The sequence below is a fragment of the Trachemys scripta genome, chromosome 4 (genome assembly GCF_013100865.1).
Source record: "Trachemys scripta elegans isolate TJP31775 chromosome 4, CAS_Tse_1.0, whole genome shotgun sequence".
Classification (NCBI taxonomy): Eukaryota; Metazoa; Chordata; order Testudines; family Emydidae; genus Trachemys; species Trachemys scripta.
The window spans coordinates 72,927,548-72,954,112 of record NC_048301.1 but is presented as its reverse complement, the minus strand read 5'-3'; the positions used below and the strand labels follow the sequence as shown (position 1 = coordinate 72,954,112).

At 49.4% G+C, this 26,565-nt stretch overlaps 1 protein-coding gene across 5 annotated transcripts in view; it reads left to right on the top strand.

Moving 5' to 3' along the window:
* Positions 1-26,565, top strand: part of LARGE2 (LARGE xylosyl- and glucuronyltransferase 2) — a 56,424-nt gene that overhangs the window by 10,094 nt on the left and 19,765 nt on the right. For 3 of the 5 annotated variants that reach the window (XM_034769561.1, XM_034769555.1, XM_034769557.1), the window contains exons 2-3: positions 2,372-2,560; positions 5,213-5,285. The gene's annotated coding sequence lies outside the window, so the exon portion shown is untranslated. Of the gene's footprint in view, positions 1-2,371; positions 2,561-5,212; positions 5,286-6,843; positions 6,908-26,565 lie in introns of those variants that run through there. The other 2 variants (XM_034769560.1, XM_034769556.1) reach the window with 2 other exon arrangements.

Here is a 26,565-nt window from a genome sequence, read left to right as displayed (position 1 = left end):
ATCCAGCCATACTGGTATGTAACTGCAGTGTTTGCACATGGCAGCTCACTCTCTCCTCTGTCTTGCTTAGTCCCAGAGATACAATCAAAGTGAATCTGTGTGACCTAGGAGCCTGGGGGGGAGGGGGAGGTACTGCTGAAAGAGATCTCAGCCTGGGGGATGTGGGTGTCACCTAAACTGGATGGAAAAGACCAGGGCCAGCTCTATCATTTTTGCCATCCCAAGCCAAAAAAAAAAAAGCCGCCTGGACTGTGCCGCCCCAAGAATGGACAGAATGCCGCCCCTTAGCATGTGCCGCCCTCACTGGTGCCTGGAGCTGGCCCTGGAAAAGATCTTTTAAGGAACCAATGTCTGCTTCATCCCAAGAATGTTATGATTCCTCCTTCCATGTACTTCCCGCCCTATTGCTGCTTAGTATTGGAATGTCCCTGTATAGATACTCCTGACTTTCTCATGTGTGTCACTGGGGCTCACGTTGCTAATTTGGAATGCTCACTGGGCAGAGACGTGGTTAAACAAATGTTGTTCAGTGCTGTTTCTGTCCATTCCTTATACATATGCTGTATGAAGGTGTAGCGGGGCGGCCTGGCTTCCAGGCGCCCCAGGAAGCGATGAGCCAGAAAAGCCGCCAGAGTGGGCGGAGCCACTGTGGCCTGTCCCCGCCCCCCGGAAGTCAAGGGGCGGGACAGGAAGTATAAAGGCCAGGCCCCAGCGCTCAGTAGCTGGCTGGCAGCGGGAGAGGACAGACGCTGGTGCCCGAGCTCCCGCGGACCTGAGCCTGCCGAGAGCCCGGTATCCCGAGGAGGACTGGCCGAGCCTGCCGAGAGCCCGGTACCCTGAGGAGGACTGGCCGAGCCTGCCGAGAGCCCGGTATCCTGAGGAGCGGTTTGAGCTTCCCCCCGCCGAGGGCCCAGAGGGAGCGACAGACCTACCTGGTGCTCGGGGCCCGGAGGAGCCCATGATCTGTGACCCAGCAGACGGAACTCAGGAGGAGCAGGTACCCATGGAGGAGGAGATGGGAAGTGGCCCGGGGATAGCAGACCCCGAACCCATGTCAGTGTGTTGCGGTCAGGATCCCCACTGACTGCGCGGCAGACGGACTGCTGCGGATAGGGCCCCGGGCTGGAACACAGTGGAGTGGGTGGGCCTGTGTTCCCCCCTGCCACCCCGCGCCGGGTGGCAGTCTCTCCTCCTCCTTGTCCAAGGGGCCTGGGCCCCTGACTGACTATTGGTGTGCAGCCCCGCCCTGACTCAGGGCCGGAGCTGTTAATTGTCTGCTCAGCCCCTGCATAAGGGCCTGAGCCCAGAACTGTTAATTGTCTGCTCAGCCCCTGCACAAGGGCCTGAGCCCAGAACTGTTAATTGTCTGCTCAGCCCCTGCACAAAGGGCCTGAGCTCAGAACTGTTATTCGCTTTGTAGCGGGGCGGCCTGGCTTTCAGGCGCCCCAGGAAGGGACGAGCCCCACCCCGGAACTACTACAGAAGGGAAAAGCCAGGGAGTCCTGCACTAAGGAGAACTTACAACAGGCAACAACTGTCTTAATCACACTCTCTGGTATCCCCAAAGTTTCTGGTCCAGTTTGACATAGTACATTTAGCATTTACTATACAGAGATCAAAGCACTTCACTGGGGTGGAAGAAGTTTCCTTATCCCCATGTTACAGATGGGGAAACTAATGCACTGATAGGGGAAGGGATTCTCTCAAGGCCATATAATCAGTGGCAGAGTAAGAAACGGAACTCAGGAGTCCTGGTTTCACCCCAGTGCTCTCTCCACAGGACCATGCTGCTTCATTACAGCCTCAAACTTTAGACTAGCAGTGTTGGGAGACCAAATGTTGCTGATCAGTTGAGTGTGGTTAAGACCGATTTAACAGCAATACAAGGATCCTGAAGGGATAAACCCTCATCCAGATGCAATACTCGGGGGTGTGAGCAGCGCTATTTGCAGCTTTGAGCCTATTTACTGTAGTGGCCTAATGCCCAGATTTGGAGAGTTTGCTCAAGTGAGATTGTCCCCTTGCTGGGACTCAGAGGGGACTGAGCTGGTGAAGGTGCAGGGTCCTTTATGCATGTGTCCCTAGACTCCTCCTGCAGGATGACTTCACATTGAGGAGTTTCCACCTCACCCACTTGGGGGATCAGATGTCCTGATTTTATAGGAACAGTCCCGATATATGGAGCTTTTTCTTATATAGGCACCTATTACCCCTCAACCCCGCCCTGATTTTTCACACTTTCTATCTGGTCCACCCTACACCCACTGCACCTCTGGGGCTGTTCCCGGGACCTAGCCTCGATCTCTCTCCCACTCTCCTTCTGTTTTGTAACCTGATAATTAATTATTAGCAGTTTTTTGTCTTTTTCCAGGTGATGGTGAGATGGGATGACCCCAAACTTAGCTGGAATCAGAAGTCTCTGTGATACTGGTGCTATCCCAGCTCTCTGCCCGCAGAAGCCATGAACCTGTAACTGGGGAAGCTTCCCCTCAACCAACGTGTTACCACCAGATCTGCAGTACAGAAGCCAGCTGCCCCATCACCTCAGCATCCTCCAAAGGTTGGTTTTCTTGCTCTTCTTGTAGAGAAGTTAAAACTACTCAGTCTCCTGCTGTCCCCAGTCTCTTCTTGCCCAGACCAGTGAGTTTAGGGTAGAAGGTAAGATGGGGAAGGACGTTGGGATTGCTGGCTCCCTCTCTGTTCAATGGTGCACTCTACTCAGTCCCTCACTGCCAGGCACCAATTCTCATCTCTGGGTAGGGGATGTGCTAAGTCCACAGGACAGCCCCTGAGATTCCCATTAGCCTCCCACAGCACATGCCTTGTAAAAGGAGAAGGAAGAACATTCCTCCTTTTTTGTCCAGCTAAACCTTGGTGAGCAAAGGATCTTCCTTTGTGTCTGTTACAAAGAGATGTCCCTTTAATGCACATTTGGAGATTCCCCTCTTCAAATCCTCTTGTTTCCAGAGAACCTTTGATCTCTAAATTCCAAGCTCAGCTGGACACCGTGGCAAAGGCCTGGGCTGCTTCACTTGAGAATTAAAGGATTGGAAGGGAAAAGTCCATTTTAGGGTGGAGGACCAGAAGGGACCCTGCAACAATTTATTTTAGCAGACTGGGGACCTACTCCTTGTGGCTCTTTGCCCTGTTTGGCATTAATTTCTCTCCCTCCGTGCACCAAGCATTTTGGGGGGCTGCCATTCTTCTCTGCTGCCTCCGCCGCCCCTCATTAGTGCATAGCCTGGCTTGTCTAAACCTTGATCGGATTTGTCAAGGCTCCTTCCCTTTTTTTCCTGTTCATTGAAGATTGAAACAAAGGAAATGGGAGAAGAAAGGGCCTAAGAATAGGAGTGAGGGAAGTGAGTGACAGGTTGCCCCCTGCACCCTTCCCCCTTCCAGCTCTCATGGGGCAAAGCTAAAGCCAGTACACTTCACTTCAGAAGGCAGTGCCTTCCCCCTGCCTCTAGCCTGAGTCAGGGCTGCTGCATTCTGTTCCCAGCTCTGCCGCTAGCTGGCTTCGTGGTTCACCTGCCCCCTTGGTCATGTTCCTATGGAACTGCTGCCTGCACTGGGTGTGTGCTGCAGCCCAGGCTATTCCCTCCACTACTGACCTCATAACCCAGACAGCTCTAGTCTAAATGGCCAGGCTGCAGCATTGCCTAGTAAAATACCCACATCAGTGGGAAGAGGCTCCTTCTCCCCCAGCAGGGACACTGTGGCGTGGGGACCCAAATTAATCTCCAATGTAAGTGGGCTGTTGTTTTTACTGCTTTATTTTTAACGTGCCCTGTGCTGAGTTGTTTCCCTCATTACCTGCACTAGCAAAGTGCTCCAGCCAGCCAGCCCCTAATGAACCCAATGCAGAGCTCCGACAGCTCCTGGCATCTGTACAGGACGTTAAGCAGCAGGATTTTCCGGCTCCTCCCGACCCTGAGCCAGATAAGGACTCTGAACAAGGGCCTTTTGTGCAGCCAGGTTTGTGAGGAGGATGCTAACCTGGTTTTGGGGAAACAGCATCCATGGTTTGGCAGTTGAGAGTCAAGATAAGACTTTCCGTTGAGGCAGGAGACTTCAGTGTGAAGGGAGCCCGACGCAACGTGCTCGTCTCAGCACTTTTCTGGTTGATGTTAATCCCACCCCTGGCATTCTCAACAAGCCCTTCAAACTTTCCTCCCCCACCTTGTCTCCTGATCTCTTCTGCCCTCTGCTCACATCCTCAGTATTAATTTGCCAGGAGAAATTAAAAAACATGAAGTCCCAGCATAGTGATGCAGCCACTACAGTGTGAAATGCATCCTCACCTGTCCAATCCTAATTGTCAGTCTCTGGGAAGCTTTTTCTTGGGGCTCAGCCTATATTTTCCTTTCATCCTCTTCTTTCTCATTCTCCCCCATATGTAACCCCCAAATAATCAGCACTCTCAGGGCTTTAATTAGAGAGCTCTGTAAAGTGCTTAGGCTATGAAATGTGTGGATTTGGTGTTACTAATCCCTCTCCTTGCTTGGTATTCATTCATGCCCTTCAGGTATTTGCATTCTCATGTCCCTCTCCTCAGGGAGGTCGCTTAGCCAAACTCCAAAGCTTCACATATTTCCCCACGTCTCCGTCCATTCCGTGCGCAGAGTCAGTGGGAGAGGGAACTCTGAGTTCCCACCCCTACCATACACACTGCCCAGAGGGGTGATCTAGGTAAGGCACGCAGGTGTGGGGAGTTTGATCTTTTAATTCCCTGGGTGGGCTTGCATGGCAAGTTAGTTTTCTATGACTACTCCTAACTGATGATCTTCTTAGTAAAGAGGAACCCAGATGAATTTTGCTATTTCAGGTGCATTATACAGAGGGACTGTCCTTGCCCTGCTCCATGGTGCAATGCCTCTGTTGCTGCAGCCCAGACAGGTCAAGTTCCACTGTGGGGTTATTGACCAGCCAAACCTTTGTGTCAAAGTGATTGTATTGAAGGTTTATGCCTTTCCAGTGAAACGAAATCATGTTCCGTCAAAGCGAGCACGTTTCCCCTTCTGTATTTTACAGGATAATTGCTGGGCTGGTGGGCTCAGCACAGGTATAAATCAGCTATGCAGTTCAGCAGGGTTGCAAAGTGCTTGAGCTAGAAAGCGCCTGTCATGGCCAGTAAATCCATCACATGCTTGCAATTAATTGATGACCTTCATATAATGCTCATCTCCCCCCATGTTATTTCTCTCTTTTGCAGAGACCCCACCCCCTGGTATTCCAGTGCAGTGCATGTGCCAGAGTATGCAGACTATCTTGTGTTCCAGCTTCAGGTACTGCACTCTTTTGACACTACTCCCCTGCCCTGAGCACCCTGGTTAGATTGGAGGCAGGTGTTAGCTGCAGGGGGAGAGGTGTCTGAGTTAAGTGCTGCCCTCCCCAGGCTAGCAGTAAATTCAAGCTACCCAAACCTTGGGTTTCATATGGAAAATAAAATCCCTTCTCCTCACAAATGTCAGTAGTAGGAAGGGGAAGGCAGATCTCTTCTCTCGCTGGTGCCCCCTGCCAGACAGATACAGTGCAGGGTGGGAGGCTTAAGCCAGCCCTGGTGTTACCAGTCTCTGCTGTCTCCTTTGGGCAGTGAGGGCTTCTGTGTAGTAAGAAGGGGAGACATGGTTCTTTCTCCTCCCGAACCGGCTCTTCAAAGAGTTATCCTGGTGAAAGCTAGTGGGGCAGGGGAATTAATCTATCAACCAGGTTGGAAGCCAGAATCTCCTGAGCATGGGCTTGAATTCCCCATGATGCTGTTGGGTTCCCACTGCATGGCAGGCTTCCAGATAGGGGCCTAGTTGGCAGAACACTGGCCTGGGAGACTGGAGACCTGGGGTTCTATTCCTAGCTCTGCCACCGACCTGCTGGATGACATTGGGCAAGTCACCACCCCTCTGTGCCTCTCTTCCCACCCTTCAGCTGTCTTGTCTATTTAGATTGTAAACTCTCCAAGGAAGGGCCTATGTGCCACTATGAGCTGGTCTGTACTCCAAAGTTACATCAGCATAGCTGCATCTCAAAAGCGTGACAAATCTGCAATCCTGAGCGACATAGTTAAACTGATCTAATCCCTGGTGTAGACAGCATTAAGATGATGGAATAATTCTTTGTCCTAGCTGTAATGCTGCCTGCAGTGACCTAAGAGCATGAGTACCAATGCGGGGCAGCCTGTTAAGAACCAGGGCAGAAACCTCAAATTGGTTGTGAAATCTACGTATAGAACTCACCAACCAATTATCAAGTTTAAACTCCTCAGGCACTAGAACAGCCTGAACATGAAGTCAGACAGTCCCCTTGGGCTCTCCGCTCTGTCTCGCCACCCATGTGATGAAACCTTTATGACAGATGGTCCCTTACACAAAGAATCACACCAATATTCAGGTTACTCCCAGTCCCAAAGGACCAGTCACTTACCCCAAGTCAATTGCATGTAGATTTTACGCCAAAGACAATGTTTGTAGCCAATCCTATAATAAACTATATAAAGATTTGTTAAGTAGGAAAAAGAAAAGAATTTTTTTACAATGTTCAAGCAGGGAAACGTACACAAATGAGTTACAATCTTAAGTTTTTAAAAGTAATAAAAGAGCTTGCTTATTACAGAAGCTTCATGTCCTTTAGGGCTAACCCAGGCTAAGCACTGGGGTTCTCTTGCTTGTGCCTAGGTATCTTTGTCTAAGCAGCAGTGAGATCCAGTTCCTTCTTGTAAAGGTTTTTTTATCCCCTTTCTTCCTTTTGCTCTGAGTTGCACACTAAGCTAATGGGAGGAATTCTCTTGTATGACTCTCTTCCCAGGGAGGGCAGAACAAAAAATGTCTTTTGTCCTCTCTAACATCCCACAATAGTCCACCTGGCATCACTGGACCTTTTCCGGTTGGGCAGAACATAAAACCTTCTGCAGGAGGTCAGTATGTCACACTAGTTAATGTGTCTCTTCTGTCTGGTCACTTACACAGTCACTGAGGCTCACAATACAACCACTCAAATATTACTTTGCAATGTGGAATATGGATGTTATAACTGAGATTAATTCATGCAGCAACTCACAAGCATTCAATGAAATCTAAACACATTCTTAGAATTCTAATGTTTATTTTAACAATACTAACACACAGATGAGCCAGACTGATTCCAGGTGTATTTGTCAGTATTCCATTGAGAAATGGAGACTTTGGCGTGAGCTGGCACCTGGTTTGGAGAACCCCACCTGTTGCTGTAGTAGGTGTCTCCACTGAAGCACTACAGCAGCTGTACCGCTGTAATATTTGAAGTGTGGACATAGCCTGTGTGTCTGTACAGTGCTTAGCACAGTGGAGCCCTATCTCAACGGGAGCCTCTGGGTTACCATAATACTACTACGATATTGGCCTGGCCCCCATTGATAGTGTGTTTCCTGTCCCCACTTCCCTGGCCAGCAGTGCTCCCTGGGGGGGTCAGTTTTGCTGTGGCACTGCGTCCCGAAACCCAGTGTAGTTCTGTTCAGGGCCCAGATGCTGCAGGGGAAAGGGTTGCATAGAGTCTTTCTTAGAGAGATTTCTAAAAATATGCTAAGCTCTGTATTCACACTGAGTTTGGAGGTGAGGGGAGCAGCAGAGTGAGGGGCAGGGCTGCTAAAGTCAATATTATCTCATGAGTCAAGTTATTGAAAGTGAATAGTGGGGAGGGGGAGAGCTAGCAAAGATGTTGGCTGTGGGCTGCTGACCTCTGATATCCATAAAACACCATCATCCTGGTGACTGATCATCTCGCAAGAGTGCTTATTGCACAGAATCCTCCTGTCCTCCCCTGTTCATCCACTCTCTGGATTGATTTTATGGCTTGGATGAGTTTAATGTTCTGATAATGATGCTTTGTCTTCATCTCTCTCCCAGGGAAGGACTCTGCCTTCCCCAGGCTGGCAATAAATTCAAACTGTCCAGAGTGTAAGTGGGGGCCCTGCTGGGGCAGCTTTCCCCGTATTGCACTTGGCTGCGTGCTGTCCGGGGGCAGGACTTTTCAGGTGCGGAGTTAGTAGCATAATGTCTTCCCTTCTGGTGTGTGTCTCGGATTGCTGCTGGACTTGCTCCCTCTGTATCCAACTTTGCTTGCTGGTTTCCCTCCACTTTTCCCACTCAAAGTTCACTGGGACAAGAGCTCCCCTCTTCTCTCCCCCTATCCCCAGATCGGTCAGGGTGGTGTGGGCAGAGCTGATTTGCAGTGTGTGACCCTACCCATAGAATGAGTATAAGCAAGAAGCCTAGTTCACAGGGCAATTTGGGTGGAAGGTGCTAGTGTCATGTAGGCTGTTCATTTTCACCCCTTTCCTTGGGGTGGGACTGTGCCCACTCAGTTAGCTGTCCTGGGCTCACTATATAGTGTGTGGCTGCTCTGTTTCTCATTTGACCAAGTCAGGGGGCACTGACTGCTCCCGTGCCAGGAATAACCCTGAGCACAGCAGACATTGGACGGGCAGTTCACATTCCTTGCACATTGTGTGGGCCAGTTCCTTGTGGCAGGAGGCAGTGTATGTGTGTGCATGTGAGCATCAGCTGTGGCTATTTCCTTTTCCCAGGTGTCTGGCCATGTAGGGAGAATGCATTGCAGGTGCCCTGTTGTATTAATTGAGATGGCATATATGGGTCAAAGGTGTTAATGAGATCTTATCACTGATAACTTTAAACAGCATTAAAGGAGGTTTGTGATCTGGTATACTGAGATCTTAGTCCACTTAGCACCAGGGCAAACACACCATTAAACATAATTTTAGCCTTTTATTAAAGATCCGGAAAAATGGAAAAACTGTTAAAGCATTTGAAATGTAAAGTATTAAATAAGGATTTCATTTTAACATCCCTTGTTCCCTTTAGCTGGAGAGAGCTTTTAGAAGGGGAAAAACCTTTTTTTCCCACAGTCTTTTAGGTGGTAGTAACTGTCCTTTTGGGAAAAAGAGTAGAAGGTAGTTGAGATGGGCTGGAGCTGTCATTGGCTTAACTGTAGTTAAAGTCCCATCCCCTTTCCTAGAAGACAAAACAAGACACACACACACATAAAAGGGAGAGAAAAGAACAGCAAAGACAGAAAATGCAGTGTCTATCTCTAATATTGACTTTCACTTGCAATCTCACTGCTGGGGAAATGCAGGAATGACATACAGTCTTATCAGCCACTCTGAGACTTGGCAAACTTGTACCAGCACTGGGCTTTTCAGGGCATTGCTTTTTGCTGCCTCTTTCAGGTCACAGGCCTACAGCAGTGTTACAAAATATGCAGTCTTGGCTGGCTAGGCTAAACTCTCACTAGAGAGAAGGGGAGAGATAGGAAAGAGAAGAAATAAGATAGGGAAGGAAAAGGACACGTGGGGAGAAGGGAGGTGGTAAGGGGAGACAGTCTCACATCCCATGTAGTGGTTGGGATTCAGCCAGAGCTGGTGGAGCTGGTGGAGGTGGAAATGTTGTCTAGGGTTGCCAGTTTTGATTGGATCTTTCATCACATGGCATAATCTTTAATTCCTGAAGACTCCAGGACAGTTCTGGAGGGTTGACAACCCTAATGCCGTCTGGCTCCCTTTTTGGCTCTGTCTGGTCAAGACACCCCTCAGAATTCAGATGATGAAGGCCCAGGTACCCAGGAGACAGTGGGGGTGGCAGTGGCAGCCATGATGGTGAAGCTCGTTCCAGTAGCCAATTCTTCTCCTCAAAGTTTCTTTCTTCAAGGACTCCAGAAGGGATGTGATGGACAGAATAGCCCATCCCCTCATTATTTTGCTCACCAGTTAGGCCTAGTTTCCAACACACTGATTTTTGGTTCACTAGTTTCCAGTTCCACACTTTTTTTTTTTTGTTTACCAAGCATGATCTTAACACAGTCCTTGAGTTATATCATCAGGCCCTTTTGTTTGGACCAATTGAGTCTTTGCCTCACTTTTGCATCTTTCCTTGTCAACTTTGTTGTTTGAGATTGTGGCAGTTTATAAACTTTCACTCCTTACAGTTGAACAGGTCAGGATGCAGGTCTGGATCAGAGGTATCCACAGTTGCCTGCTTGCAAGAGTTGTACTCCACTGAATGGGATGGATTCCTGGCTTCAGCGTAGGCTTTCAAAGCCTTGGATGGGCTGGAAGCAGCAGTTTAGATCTCAGATGATTCAGATCAGTCTTGTATCCTTGTCACTGTGGCTAACCTGGCTTCATGCGCTTTGCTGTATATGTGATGTTCAGATGGGGCCTTGAAACCAGAGACCCTGTGGACTGTGCAGAAGCATGAAACATCCCAGGGCATTTCTGTAAAAGTTGGATTTGTTTGCCCCGGTGTCCTTGGCCAAACTCCCTTCTGCTCCAGAAATGGCTACATTTCAATAGATTTGTGTGAAGAGCTGTGAGATCCTTTGGGATCTTTCAGGTATATTTGTAACATGCTTCTCTTTGGGTACATCTACACTACAGGGGGGGGAGTCGATTTAAGATACGCAAATTCAGCTACGTGAATAGCGTAGCTGAATTCGACGTATCGCAGCCGACTTACCCCGCTGTGAGGACGGCGGCAAAATCGACTTCTGCGGCTTTCTGTCGGCGGCGCTTACTCCCACCTCCGCTGGTGGAGTTAGAGCGCCGATTCGGGGATCGATTGTCGCGTCCCGACAGGACGCGATAAATCGATCCCCGAGAGGTCGATTTCTACCCGCCGATTCAGGTGGGTAGTGTAGACCTAGCCTTTGTAATGAATAGGAGGGAAGATGTTGGACTTCTGGGAACAGGTGATTGGCTGGGGAATTTGTAACATTATCTAATGACTCTTCATGAATCTCTCCCCCATCCCACCCCCAGTGCAGGGGGTATTGTTGTTCCCGTTGTACAGATGACAAAATTGAGGCACAGAGAAGAGAAGGAACTTGCATAAGCCTACACAGCGAGTCAGGGTAACAGAAGGATTACTTGGCAGGAGGTTCTGTTCCTTGGTCCTGCTACTGACTTTCTCAGAAATGCAGATATTAGGGTAAATCCAGACTACCTGCCATATCGGCGGGTAGTAATCGATCCCTGAACGCGCTTCCCATCGACTCCGGAACTCCACCAGAGCGAGCAGTGGTAGCGGAGTTAACGGGGGAGCCGCGGCCGTCGATACCTCCCATCCTCACGGCGCAGGAAGTCGGAATAAGATACGTCGACTTCAGCTACGATATTTCCGTAGCTGAAGTTGCGTATCTTACATTGACACCACCCCAAGTGTAGACACCTAATCCCAGCACAGGTGCAGGGAAAGGGGGAGCTGAAGGCTGCTCCTCCTGTTCCACTTCTAGATGTGTCTTAAGGCTCTACAGACCTTGTCCTGGCTCATGCCCCTTGTCTCTGAACTTAACACACACTGCAAGGCATTCATGTTCTAACCTATAAACACCTTAATAGGTTCCCTTAAACCATCATATAACAAATCTGTTACCTGCCCTTCCTCCATATGAGCTAGAGAACCTGCCAACAGCATAGCACAATAAGCCATAACTGACTCTCCCTCCTCCTGATGCATCAGCAAAACTGCCTTTCTCAACTCAGAAGGGGTTAAGAAATACCGAGCTACCCTCTGTAAGTACCTCAGCCTTTCTGTCCTCTCGATTTGACTCCAGATCAAGCTCTGCTAACACCACCACCCCTTCCGTGGGGCCAGCACAAGTTATTACCAGCTCCCTTAGGTCGCCTAAATCCAAAAGTTTTACAACAGTTTATCCCATTAACCAAGTCAGACATGTTTTTTGAGTCAAGGAACCTAGTTGCTTAGCTAATACCTGCTTTTCACTTTCAGTTAATGGGCGAGTTGTCTCTTCCAATACATAGTCTGGGGATTCAGGTATTTGAACCACCACTGCTGACAGTCTTTCCACTTCCCCTCCTGATTCAACAGGCTTATCCTCCTCATCCAGAAGTTTGAAGACCAAGCTCCCTTCTTGATCCTTCACCATTGTACCATCAGTATTGTATTTAGCTCTAGATCTCTGGATTTTGATCACTTGTGGACGCCTTACGGGTATATCAATGTTATGGTATAGGGTTACTGTCAAGGCTGTATCCCCACTTTGAACTTTAGGGTACAAATGTAGGGGCCTGCATGAAAACTTCTAAGCTTAACTACCAGCTTAGCTCTGTTCTGCTGCCACCATCCCAAGGCTAATTTCCTTCCCTGGATAGCCTTGAGAGACCTTCACCAATTCCCTGGTGAATACAGATCCAAACCCCTTGGATCTTAAATAAGGAGAAATTAACCATTCCCCTCCTTCCTCCCACCAACTCCTGGTGAATACAGATCCAACCCCCTTGGATCTAAAACAAGGAGAAATTAACCATTCCCCTCTTTCCTCCCACCAACTCCTGGTGAATCAAGATCCAACCCCCTTGGATCTTAAACAAGGAGAAATTAACCATTCCCCTCCTTCCTCCCACCAACTCCTGGTGAATCAAGATCCAAACCCCTTGGATCTTAAACAAGGAAAAATCAATCAGGTTCTTAAAAAGAAGGCTTTTAATTAAAGAAAAAGGTAAAAATCATCTCTGTAAAATCAGTATGGAAATTAACCTTACAGGGTAATCAAACTTAAAGAGCTCAGAGGACTCCCCTCTAGTCTCAGGTTCAAAGTACAGCAAACAAAGATAAACACTCTAGTAAAAGGTACATTTACAAGTTGAGAAAAACAAAGGAAAACTAACACGCCTTGCCTGGCTATTTACTTACAAGTTTGAAATAGGAGAGACTTGTTTAGAAAGATGTGGAGAACCTGGATTGATGTCTGGTCCCTCTCAGTCCCGAGGGCGAACACACTCCCAAACAAAGAACACCAACAAAAGCCTTCCCCCCCCCAAGATTTGAAAGTATCTTGTCCCCTTATTGGTCCTTTAGGTCAGATGCCAGCCAGGTTACCTGAGCTTCTTAACCCTTTACAGGGAAAAGGATTTTGGAGTCTCTGGCCAGGAGGGATTTTATAGTACTGTACACAGGACAGCTGTTACCCTTCCCTTTATAGTTATGACAGTTACCATATTTCAACAATCAAAAAAGAGGATGGGAGGAGCCCCGCCCCGTCCTGCCCTAGCCCCGCCCCTGCCCCTTCCACTCCCTCCCACTTCCCACCCCTCTCAGAACCCCCAACTCTCCCCCCCACTCCTTGTCCCTTGACTGCTCCCTCCTGGGACCCCTGCCCCTAACTGCCCCCCCAGGACTCCACCCCCTATCTAAGCCTCCCTGCTTCTTGTCCCCTGAGTGCCCCAACCCTTATCCACCCCCCCACCCCCAGACAGACACCAGGGACTCCCACGCCCCATCCAACCACTCCCCACCCCTGACAGGCCCCCCCCCCAGAACTCCCGACTCATCTAAACCCCTCTGCTCCCTGTCCCCTGACTGGGACCCCTGCTCCTAACTGCCCTCCAGAACCCCACCCCCTACCTAAGCCTTCCTATTCCTTGTCCCCTAACTGCCCCTTCCTGAGACCCCCCCCACCCTAACTGACCCCCTAGGAACCTACCCCCTCCCTGTACTCTGACTGCCCAAAACCTTACACCCCCAACCCCCAGATAGCCCCCCCCCGAACTCCCGACCCATCCAACCCTGCTCCCTGTCTCTTGACTGCCCCCATCCAGAACCTCCCTGCCCCTTCTCCGACCCCCTGGTCCCCTTACCGTGCCGCTCAGAACAGAGTGCTGCGGAGTGGCACACTGGGCAGCAGGGGAGGGGGGAGCAGGAGCAGGGGGAGGAGCTCCAGACTGCCAGAGGCCAGATGTGAACGGCCGGCTGGCGATCTGCGAATGCAGGGAGGGAGAGAGAGGAGAGGAGTGATCTCAAGTTGCAGGGGAGAGGAGTGGGAAGCGGAGGACGGGCTCCGGCTGCCAGAGCCCCGTGCGAGTGGCACGATCCGGCCGGCTGCCCTGTCAGCCGCGCGCGCTCTGCATGGGGGGGAAATCCGGACATTTACAAATTCCTCCCGGACGCTATTTTTAACTCAAAAAAGCCGAACATGTCCAGCAGAATCCGGATGAATGGTAACCCTATTATGGTATATAGGCTGACTCGCTGCTTCACTCCCATACTTTTTGCCAGACTGTAATGACACACACAACCTTTTGCCATAGGCGCCGACTTCCTTTCTGCCCGGTTTGTTCCCCGCCCCAATCCCGCCCCTGCACTGCCCTCACCCTGCCCCCATTCCACCCTTTCCCCCAAATCCCCTCCCCCATTCCACCCTCCTCCCCCAAGTCCTCACCCCTTCTCCGCATCCTCCCCTGAGTGCACCATGTCCCCACTCCTCCCCCTCCCTTCGGGAAAGTCCTAAGTGCCTCCAAACAGCTGTTGGGAGGCGGGAAGCTCTGGGAAGGAGAGGGAGGAGCGGGGACACGGGCGCGCTTGGGAGGCAGGGTGGGGCAGGGGAGCTTGGCTGCTGGTGAGTGCTGAGCACCTGCTAATTTTTCCCCGTGAGTGCTCCAGTCACGGAGCACCCATGGAGTCGGCGCCTATTCCTTTTGCCATTCTTTTCCTCTTTCACACATTCCTATGGAGGTGGAGGGGCATTTGGCATTTGGCTTTACATATTCCTCCACCTTCTCTTGGGCTTTTGCCCTCTGCCACTCCTTCACAACATTTTCCCAATCCTCCTCATTCCAGGGATTATGATCAAAAACCATGCTACAAATAGTTTTCCTAGCTACCAAAGCAGACTCAAGTTTATTAATCACTTCAATGCATTTCTTATGATTCTCTTTTCCAGGTGGCTTTGTAGCCTGTTCAGTTAAAACTGACACAGCCCCTTTATACTGTTTTGCCTCCAATTTATGCTTTTTTTTTCTCATTGACTCCAGGAACGACCAATACAACCCTGCTCACCGGTATATTTCCCTCTCTTCGTACTGTAACTGAATCTGGCCCCAGAGCTATAATTAATATGATTCAGAACAATATTCAAATTAGTCAGTTAACACCAATGATTCAGGATACCAAGTTCTTAATGGGCAACCGGTTCAGACACAGTTTGATTCATTTTAAAGACCTTTTAACTTAGGCTACGTCTTCACTACGGGGCGGGGAGGGGTCGATTTAAGATGCACAAATTCAGCTACACGAATAGCATAGCTGAATTCGACGTATCCGAGCCGACTTACCCTGCTGTGAGGACGGCGGCAAATCGACCTCTACGGCTCCCCCATCAACGGCGCTTACTCCTACCTGCGCTGGTGGAGTACAAGCGTCGATTCGGGGATCGATTGTTGCGTCCCAACGAGACGTGATAATTCGATCCCCGAGAGATCAATTTCTACCCGCCGATTCAGGCGGGTAGTGAAGACGTAGCCTTAGACATGACAGTAAACCATCCTCTGTTACCAAATATTGACAACAGGGGGTGCTACTACCCCTGAAATGTTTCAGAGTAGCAGCCGTGTTAGTCTGTATCCGCAAAAAGAAGAACAGGAGTACTTGTGGCACCTTAGAGACTAACAAATTTATTAGAGCATAAGCTTTCGTGGACTTTGCCATTCTATATGCATCCGAAGAAGTGGGCTGTAGTCCACGAAAGCTTATGCTCTAATAAATTTGTTAGTCTCTAAGGTGCCACAAGTACTCCTGTTCTTCTTTTTACCCCTGAAATGGATCTTTACTGGCTCCCAGTGGAGCAGATTACTGTCATACGAGTGAAAAAGATCCACATTAATTATCTTCAATACACAGCTGTTTATTGAGAAGGAATTACACAAGCAGTAAAGGATTATATTAAGCACATAACTCCTATGTTAGACACTAAGAGATATACATTAAGAGCTATATATTCCTCTTAACCAGTCTCTCTTTCACAAACAGGCCCTGCACTAGCCTCACGCAGTTCCTGCTTGGCAAACAGAGAAAGTGGTTACCAGTTTTATAGATGGCTTCTTTCTTCCTGGTCTGATCTTCTCAGCCCCCCGGTCTGTCTCGGCTTCCCTCGAGGCAAGGCCTTGGTTGCCTTGAGACCACTCTGGTTCACAGTCCTACTCGAGCCCACGGAGCAGAGTTTTGGCTACTCTCTCTAGCAGCATTGCTTCTTCAAGTGTTCGATAAGGAGTCCGACTGATTCTTATACTCATTTTCCTCAAAGGAGTCTTAAAAGCATGCCCAGAGGGGGTGTGGTTACTAATTTTTACCTGATTAGTATTTTAGAAGGGGTTGGGGGGTGGTACCGAACAAAGATCACCCCACATTTACTCATCAATCATTCGCTCGCTCTCTCTGCGTGATGGTCCTGCTGTAAGGTCACTATAACCAGGTCGACCTGTGCTCCAGGCTGGAACTTTATACATGTGATATTTACTTTTGCATGGGCCCATATTTGCCGACCAATAGGTTCAATATCGATCATACACACAGACTTTGCCAGTTCTTTATCAAATTTGCTTCTGCTTAAAGAGAACCTGCTCCCAGGATCCTCTGCAGCTATTCAGACATATTTAAGTCATGTCAAGTTATGCTCACACATCAAATATGGCCACACCAATTTGGTACCATCTCAACATCTCCCTTCTCCAAGCTGGTGCTGTCCTTGTGTCCCTGGTTGCTGGAGTGCCTTCTCAGGAAGCGCCTTGGTGAAGGATGGTGCCTGTGCTGTGCAGTCCTTCTCCTGCTCTGCAAAGTGGCTGTTTAATATTAGTCAGTTGCCCCAGGCACGTGGGGAGCAATGCTGCTTTATGAGCTCCAGACAGCAGGGAGGGAGAGGGCTGAAGACTTTCTTGCTTAAGCCCATGGGGGAGCTGGATGTTGGTGCTGGTGTTCGGAGATCTCCTGTAGGCCAGGTCTGCACTAGGAGGGACTGGTCGTGAAGCTATACTGGCAAAAGTGTTCATGCAGCTTATACCAGCAAAAAGTGCTTTTGCTGGTATTCTGGTCCAGCAAGTGAAAAACCTACACCGCTAAAAACCCTTTTTTGCTGGTATAACTGTGGCACACTAGGGCTTTTGCTGCAGAAATGTTGCACACAAAAAATCACACCCCTAACTGACATTGCTATACTAGCAAAAGTCTCTAGTGTAGACCTGGCCTTGGGCTCTGGCAAGTGTGATCCACAGGCTCTTTCAAGGTCTGCTCAGATATGGCTTGTTACCAGACTAAATTATCTCAGGTGTGTCATTTACCATGCCAGAAAGATCCCTGCTGAACTGAGTGTGTGAAATTGCCACAAGGTGCCTGGAGACCAGCCAAGGGGCAGCTGCTGCCGCTATTGGACTGGCTCTGACAGGTGGGGCTGGTGTCAACCAGTGTCTGGTGCACGTCTTCATGCTGCTGCCTTCCTCTGTGGCATGGGAGGAAAGTAATTTTATGCTCCTGCTGACCAGGTTATTGCACTTGAGTTCAGCCCAACACATCATTTCTTGCTGCCTGTGTATCCGCACAAACTGGTCTGTCTGAAGGGTGAAATTGGGTGAATGCTCCTAGCTTTTCCATAGGTGAGGCAGACGTGGATGGGGTGTGTGTTCCATCAGCCAGGGGACTGTTCCTTTTCCCCTCTCTTGCTGGACTGCAGGTAGGGGTATTCAGTGTGTCCCATCAGAGGGTGTTGTCCCATCAGAGAGAGGGAAAGCATTAATTCAGACATGGCCTAGATGTGACACTGACATTTAGAGGGAAAATCTCTCTCCAGGTGTGGTGAGTCTATACAATGATGGGGACAACTCCTCTACTATGGTCCCAAGGGCCTAGATGGACTCTTTGCCCTATAAATTTCCATGGTACCTGTACCTGTGGCTGCAATGTTACAGAAAAGCCTGAGATTCTGGCAGCATTACTGATGAATAGTATCAGGGGGTAGCCGTGTTAGTCTGTATCTACAAAAACAACAAAGAGTCTGGTGGCACCTTAAAGACTAACAGATTTATTTGGGCATAAGCTTTCGTGAGTAAAAACCTCACTTCTTCGGATGCATAGCTTTCACTCTATGCATCCGAAGAAGTGAGGTTTTTACTCACGAAAGCTTATGCCCAAATAAATCTGTTAGTCTTTAAGGTGCCACCAGACTCTTTGTTATTACTGATGAATAGATTCTAATATCTGTATTCCATAGACTTATGGAGCAAGCTGCTATACAACATGAGTGTGTGGGGGAAGTCTGTCCCTCTTCCTTATCTGAGCACTATAATTCTGTCAGAGAATAGAGGGTGTGGTAATTTTTCTATTAATTTATGGAATATATGCTTAGGTGCTGGAGCCTTAGAACTGTATGTAATAATGAGCCAACTGGCTGGAGGGGTTTGACACATGGGCATGACTAAGAATAGGGTGATGCAGGCTGTCTGCAGACTCAGGAAAACATCATTGCATCAGTTACATTACATTAAACTTTTCAGGGGTTTCTTTGCAACCAGGGAGATCAGACTATTTTTTTAATGAAGACTCACATGCTGGAGCACTGTTCTATGACTGTGGAATACATTGGCTATTCTGCCAGAGGTTTCTATCTTTCTGATGAGGTGTTGAAGCAAGATCCTGCCATCTGTTAAAGGTGCCACTTGTCATAAAACCAGGGGACGATACTCCTGAGCATAGAGGTGTTAATTCTGTTTTCCTGGCTGAATTCCATTCTACCTCTGTAAATTCCTTCTGCAGTTTCACTTTTGTTCTTCCTCACTTCCTTTGCTCCTCTGAACTGCTGTGTAGTTCAAATGGTGCCTTACTCCCTCCCCAGGGCCGGCTCCAGGCACCAGTGAAGGAAGCAGGTGCTTGGGGTGGCCAATGGAAAGGGGCGGCACGTCCCTCAGGCCCTGGGAGCGAAGGACCCCCTGCCGAATTGCTGCAGAAGAATGAAGCGGCGCTATTGAGCTGCCGCCGAAGTGCCGCCACTTCGCTGCTTGGAACCGCAAAAAAGCTGGAGCCGGCCCTGTCCCTCCCAGAGGTGTTTGCATTTCACCAGTGTGTGAAATAATCCCTATGTTACCTCTGTCGCTGTGGTGTTGTGATATGAGATTTAAAGGTAACCTGTAAAAGGGAAAAAACTAACTGGGCCTTTTAAAAATGTATTTAAAAATTTGATGGAGAAAGAAGGCCAGGGAGGAATTTTAAAAAATTGTGGACTTTCTCCCTCCCCCTACTTCCCCCTACATGGGGTTCTTGCCTTAGCAATTCAGGCCTTCCACTCTCCAAAACTCATGTGATATCCCATGAGGCAAGGCAGTGAAGGCTGGGGCACCTCCCAGGGAAGAGATTTTTGTGTGGCTGTCAAACCGTGGCATGCCAGGACATTTTTAATAAGGCACGCAACAATTTTTAGCAAACAAGTTTTGCACTAAACTTTCCATCCTGACAAAGACTTCACATTACTAGCTCTGTTTTGTCATGGATGATTCAGTTCTACACTTGGATGCCTTAAATCGCACAACCATTATAGTAAAAAGAACAGGAGTACTTGTGGCACCTTAGAGACTAACAAATTTATTAGAGCATAAGCTTTCATGGGCTACAGCCCACTTCTTCGGATGCATATAGAGTGGAACATATATTGAGGAGATACGTATACACACATACAGAGAGCATGAACAGGTGGGAGTTGTCTTACCAACTCTGAGAGGCCAATTAAGTAAGAGAAAAAAACTTTTGAAGTGATAATCAAGATAGCCCAGTACAGACAGTTTGATAAGAAGTGTGAGAATACTTACAAGGGGAGATAGATTCAATGTTTGTTTGTCCTCACCCACAACTATTTCACATTTGGGGACAATATATACCTTAAAGTCAGCAGCACTGCTATGGGTACCCGCATGGCCCCACACTATGCCAACATTTTTATGGCTGACTTAGAACAACGCTTCCTTAGCTCTCGTCCCCTAACGTCCCCTACTCTACTTGCGCTACATTGATGACATCTTCATCATCTGGACCCATGGAAAAGAAGCCCTTGAGGAATTCCACCACGATTTCAATAATTTCCATCCCACCATCAACCTCAGCCTAGATCAATCCACACAAGCGGTCCATTTCCTGGACACTACTGTGCTAATAAGCGATGGTCACAGAAATACCACCCTATACCGGAAACCTACTGACCGCTACACTTACCTACATGCCTCCAGCTTCCATCCAGGACACACCACACGATCCATTGTCTACAGCCAAGCTCTAAGATATAACCGCATTTGCTCCAATCCCTCAGATAGAGACAAGCACCTACAAGATCTCTATCAAGCATTCTTAAAACTACAATACCCACCTGCTGAAGTGAAAAAACAGATTGACAGAGCCAGACAAGTACCCAGAAGTCACCTCCTACAAGACAGGCCCAACAAAGAAAAGAACAGAACACCACTAGCTGTCACCTTCAGCCCCCAACTAAAACCTCTCCAGCGCATCATCAGAGATCTACAACCTATCCTGAAAGATGATCCTTTACTTTCACAGATCTTGGGAGACAGACCTGTCCTCACTTACAGACAACCCCCCAACCTAAAGCAAATACTCACCAGCAACCACACATCACTGAACAAATTGACCCAGGAACCTATCCTTGTAACAAAGCCCAATGCCAACTCTGTCCACATATCTATTCAAGTGACATCATCATAGGACCTAATCACATCAGCCATACCATTAGGGGCTCGTTCACCTGCACATCTACCAATGTGATATATGCTATCATGTACCAGCAATGCCCCTCTGCCATGTACATTGGCCAAACCGGACAGTCTCTATGCAAAAGAATTAATGGACACAAATCTGACATCAGGAATCATAATACTCAAAAACCAGTGGGAGAACACTTTAACCTGTCTGGTCATTCTATGACAGACCTGCGGGTGGCTATCTTACAACAGAAAAACTTCAAAAACAGACTCCAAAGAGAGGCTGCTGAGCTGGAATTGATATTCAAACTAGATGCAATCAACTCAGGATTGAATAAGGACTGGGAATGGCTGAGCCATTACAAACATTGAATCTATCTCCCCTTGTAAGTATTCTCACACTTCTTATCAAACTGTCTGTACTGGGCTATCTTGATTATCACTTCAAAAGTTTTTTTCTCTTACTTAATTGGCCTCTCAGAGTTGGTAAGACAACTCCCACCTGTTCATGCTCTCTGTATGTGTGTATATGTATCTCCTCAATATATGTTCCACTCTATATGTATCCGAAGAAGTGGGCTGTAGTCCACGAAAGCTTATGCTCTAATAAATTGGTTAAGGTGCCACAGGTCTAAGGTGCCACAAGCACTCCTGTTCTTTTTGCGGATACAGACTAACATGGCTGCTACTCTGAAACCAACCATTATAGTGACATTCCACAGAAGGGCATCCTCCATGCAGCAGGATCCCACAAGTACAATGTGTGTGAGGTCACACCATGGGGAAGATGCCATTTTGTTCTACAATGTGTGTTGGGGGGCTGGACAGAATCATCCAGTGGACTGGATCTGATCCATGGGATGCCAGTTGGGCCATGGTGTTTGTTTTTTTTTTTTTAGTTCTGTGGCATCTAGTGCATGTGTTGCATACATAGGTGACACACCATTGCTGTCCAAACCTATTGATAATGCACACCTACTTCCAACAACTGAGACAGATTCACTTTCTCCAAAATGTTAAACACATCCTGCCACTTTATTGCCTTCGGAGCATTATCCATCTTCCATTCGTTGAAGAGTCTGAGACAGCCCCCCGCTCCTGACAGTCTGCTACTGACAGGGAAGAACAGATTTAACACTTCTAATAGTGGAAAATACCCCCCCCCCTTTTTTTTATTTTGTAATGGTTAGAGGAGGAGCTGTTTCAAGCCCTGAATCTCCTTTGCTGGTCCCCTTAATGGCTGCTGTCACCACCTGCAGTTGCAGACATGTTGAGGAAGTTCCGACACATATCCTTCCTGTGTAGTGTCCACCTGTGTGTTATGATGGGAGGTAAGGGATTAGCAGGGCCGGCTCCAGCGTTTTTGCCGCCCCAAGCGGCGGGGGGGGGAAGAAAGCCGCGATCGGCACTTCTGCCGCTTTATTCTTCAGCGGCAATTCGGCTTGCTGCACTGGTGGCTAGAGCCGGCCCTGGGGTTTAGCAGCAGCCTCAGGAGAGCTGCTGGGGAAAAACATTGAACCTAGGAGCTAGGACAGTCTTGTTACTAACCCAAGGGCTTCTTTAATCATTTTGGATTAATCATTTGTTCAGGGCCGACTCCAGGGTTTTGGCCGCCCCAAGCAACCAAAACAAACAAACAAACAAAAAAGCAGCTATCACGATGTGCGGCAGCAATTCGGCGGAAGGTCCTTCACTCCGAACCGGAGTGAGGGACCGTCCGCTGAATTGCTGCCGAATACCTGGACGTGACACCCCTCTCCGGAGTGGCCGCCCCAAGCACCTGCTTGACAAGCTGGTGCCTGGAGCCGGCCCTGGATTTGTTATAAGGAAGTGACCTCAAATCCTAGTATGGTGCTGCTATTTTGTGTATGAGATTCTTATTGAGGAGACCAGATGGTCCTCTTGCTGTGCTCTTGTAAAACACCCCGGCATGCACCATGGGCGGGGGAGGGAATGGCACAAATTAAGGAAGAAATTCCCTGCACCAGCATTCCATAAACTAATTATTCACCTGACAATAGTCTGAACGGGGAAAGGGCAGCCAGGCTGGGGCCCTGAATGGGTCCTATTGTAATGGCTCTGCATGGGCTGAGCTGCTCATGCAAAGGTAAGCCCTTAGGCTAGGGGAAGGGAAAAGGCTCTTTCTGGGAGCGGCCAATACCAGAACTGCTCAAGCAGGCAGGGGGTGACTTTAAAGAAAGCAGCAGGAATGAATAGCCAGAGAATAGGGAGATTTCTGGGCTGGGAGCTGCGGAGGAGTAATATGGATGGCTCCTCGGGTGAGCAGAGTTCAGTGCTCTAGAAAAGCCAGAACACCACCTCGCTATAAGCAGCACCTATTACTCTGCACCCTTCTGATGGGGATGGGTGGTGGAGAAAGGCATTAGTGGGAAACCTCTCATCTTACCACTGTTAGCATGTGTCTGAACAGAGCAAGGGAGTGAGTGAGGAGTATTTGGCTGGAGAGGGAAGGAGGGTGGGAGCCCTGCCAAAATGGTGAGGGAAGCATAAAGACAGCCAGAAGCATACAGCATGTGGTGTGTTTAGATACCAGCATTCATGCCCCTGTCTGTGGCACGTGCCCTCATGCACATACCTCTATATACCTTCACTCGTGAGCCTGCATGCAGAGGCCTGAGTGTACAAGTGTGCATGCAGGCAGAGACATAGACGTTTTTATTTCAGGGCCATCCAGACTGGCTCCAGCAGTGGCCAATACCTAATTCTCACCTTTCCCAGAATCCTTTCCTACTCCTACCCTCACTCCTGTTGTGCACCTGCTGTTCATTCACTACTGCTGCTCCCGTGGGGCCCTGGTGATTGCTTCCTGTCCAGTTCACACACCCTGCAGCTGGAGCTGTGATCTCCCTGATTGTCATCTCAGCTGCAGAGCTACAAATGTCATAAAATTCCCCAGCTCTGATTATGCCCCATGCAGTCTTATGTCACACAGCTGTAAATTCCATCTGCCCTAGAGAAGAGTTTCTTCTAGCTGGTTAATTCCAGCAGTAGGAGAGCTCTGATTCTTATGTTATAGGACTGGGTCAAAAGAAAGGCCCTTACAGGGCTGGGAGTGGAGTGGGTCCCCTGTTCGGTATTCTACAGAGGCCAGGTGGACTGTGTGCAGATGGGTGGGTTAAGGGACAGTGTCCTCTGTCTGACCTAATGGCAGAACTTTCCTATCCAGACCAGTGCTTGGAGCACTCTGCTGAACTCCGGAAGAAGCCATGTTCACTCAGCTGGGAGCCAGGACTCCTGAGGCTGAATGATGAGTGGAGTGAAGGAAGGAGGGTAGCTTTGCCCCATCCCAGTTTTTCAGCTGGACTCTGGCTCTGCTTGCAATCCCTGCTGTCCTTTTTCTCTTCTTTTCTGTAGGGCAGTGAGCTCTTCACATGCAAACTGACTAGTGATGGCTCCAGGCTTGCTGTCCTGGTTCTGCACCTGCTGCCTAAGTGCTGGAGGCGGAAGGCAGGAGCTTTGCTGGTACGGGATGGACACTGCATAGCTAATGCTAGGGAGTAATTAGTCCTCTGGCCCCCCAGCCAGTGACCCCACCAACTTGAGGTGGGGAGGTGCCAATATAGCTAGCCAATAGGGGGTTCTGGGCTGAGCTGCCCTAGTCAGCCCATACAAGCAGCTCGGTCAAGGCAGAGGTCTCATATAGGCATCCTAGCTTCACCAACTGGTGCAGAGGTGCTGGGATTGGGGTGGGAGTTGTGAGCTCTCTCAATTGAAAGGAGGGGGAGCGAGCGGGGCCTCCTGTGGTGTCTCTTTCCATAGGAGGCTCTCAAAGACCCTCACACACATTAAATATGGAAACCTCACAACCCCCATGGCTATTATAGCCAGTTATATGAGAGTAAACTGGTATCCAGAGGTGAAGTAGCTCACCCTGGGACCCAAGCTGGGCCAGTGGCAGAGCCAGGAGTCCTGAATCTCAGCCCCCTATTCTGACCACTGGACCCCACTCCCTCCCAGGTCAGGGCCTAGAAGCCAGGACTGCCAACTCACCTGTCCATGTTTTAACTCCTAGATAACACTTCCTTCTCAAAGGTGGTGGTGGTGGGGAACAGAGATAGTCTGACTCCTCTGGCACAGTGGAACTCTCTACAGAGAGGGTAACGCGCAGCTGGAGGCCAGTTTGAGACTGGAATGAACTCCCACAGGAGCTAGAGCCCATCACAAACCTCACCACCTTTTGCTCCAAGTGCAAGGTGCCTTTCATTGACCTTGCCTTCTCTAACATAAATACGGAGCAACAGGTATAGTAAACAAAATAAAACCCTTCCAAAACAAAACACTAGGTGCATCTCCCCCAAGGATAGGATGAGAGAACAAACTACACATGATGCATCTGAAGAAGTGAGGTTCTTACCCACGGAAGCTTATGCTCCCAATACTTCTGTTAGTCTTTAAGGTGCCACCGGACTCCTTGTTACACATGACAGACTCATGCTCGGCATAGCACTTAATGCACTACTGAAAGGTGTTCAGATCTGTGGTGATGGGTGCAACATAAGAACCTATACAGCAAAGACTTCAGGCTCTCTGTTCTCATCAGTGGCTGATGCGCCCTGTGCCCCCATGTCTCTGATGACTTGTGGCAAGGAAAGAAGCCCTGCTGGTGTGTCTGCAAGGAACAGTGCTGCTCCTTTCTCAGCCCAGAGGATGCAGCAGCTCATGTACTATGTGGGGGGTAGGGGAGCCCCAGCCCCCTCCCTGGTGCCCAGGAATGGGCTGCACATAAAGAAGCTATTAAGGAGCAATTGCATGTTTGAACTGGGATTTCATAAGGACAAGTAAGAGCCGCTTGGACTGGAGGTAAATGTCTTTCCTGGGGCAGTGATCTGTGCACATGTGGAGGCCCGGCCTAGCCCCGCAGGTATGCATTGCATTTGGAGGAGATGATATCTTTCTGGCTGGCAGGTCTGTGCTTGCTGGCTATGGTTTTACTAGTGCCTCTCACTCCACCCACCCACTCCCCTTCCTATCTCCTGTGCATCCTCCCAGCTGCTCTTCTGAAGTGCAAAGTGGGGAGAGGGGCAGGTAGTGTCCGTGCATGCTGGGGAGAGACGCAAGCCTGGCTTTCTTTCTGTAACCCTGGAGGCGGAGCAGGAGAGAAGTTGCAGGTACAGGCAGTCTCCGCATAGCTAGCATTCTGTTCCAAGCGTGGGCTCTTCAGATGGGCCCCTCTCCTCCTCCGCACAAGGAAAACCTGATCACTTCATGTTCCCATGCAGTTCAGTGTGCCAGGTTTTCCCACTATTCCGGGGCTGTCCGGGAGCTATTCTGCCTTTCTCGGGGTGTTTGCGGCAGTGCTGCTTTTTGCCCTTCAATTTAAATATAAGTGGAGGCCCTACGGGAGCTAAGACTCTGCCCTGCACCCTCTCCCCCGTCTTCCCTGCCTCCCTATGCTCCACAGCCGAGCTCAGCCCTACCCTGAGGCACTGCAGGTGCTCCCTGCCTGGCTCAGCCCTGCCCTCCACAGCTGGGTTACAGGGGTTCCCCTTTCCCCCTCTGCCCTTCCGGCTGAGGGTCTCCAAGCACTTTGTAAATGGTCATTTAATGAATCCTCCCCCTTCCCATGAGAGGTGGTTTCAGAGTAACAGCCGTGTTAGTCTGTATCCGCAAAAAGAAGAACAGGAGTACTTGTGGCACCTTAGAGACTAACAAATTTATTAGAGCATAAGCTTTCGTGGACTACAGCCCACTTCTTTGGATGCATGAGAGGTGGGTAACACGAGCCCTACAGTGCAGACGGGGAAATGGAGGTCAAGTGACAGAGCTGGGAACAGAGCCCCGGCAGCGTGATGCCCCCAGGCCCCTGCTCTAGCCACTAGCCCGCACCGCCTTTCCAAGCACTAGGGAGCCTGGTGCAGCACTAGGCGCTGATCCGGCCCTGGCGGGCTGCGCTCCCCTCTCATTGGAGCTTCGGGGCTGTCCCAGCCTTCCCCTCTGCAAACATTTGCTCCAGCCAGGTGCCCGGGCGGGTGATTTTTCCCTGCGCAATCCCCCGCCCGCGGAGCTGGAGGAGACGT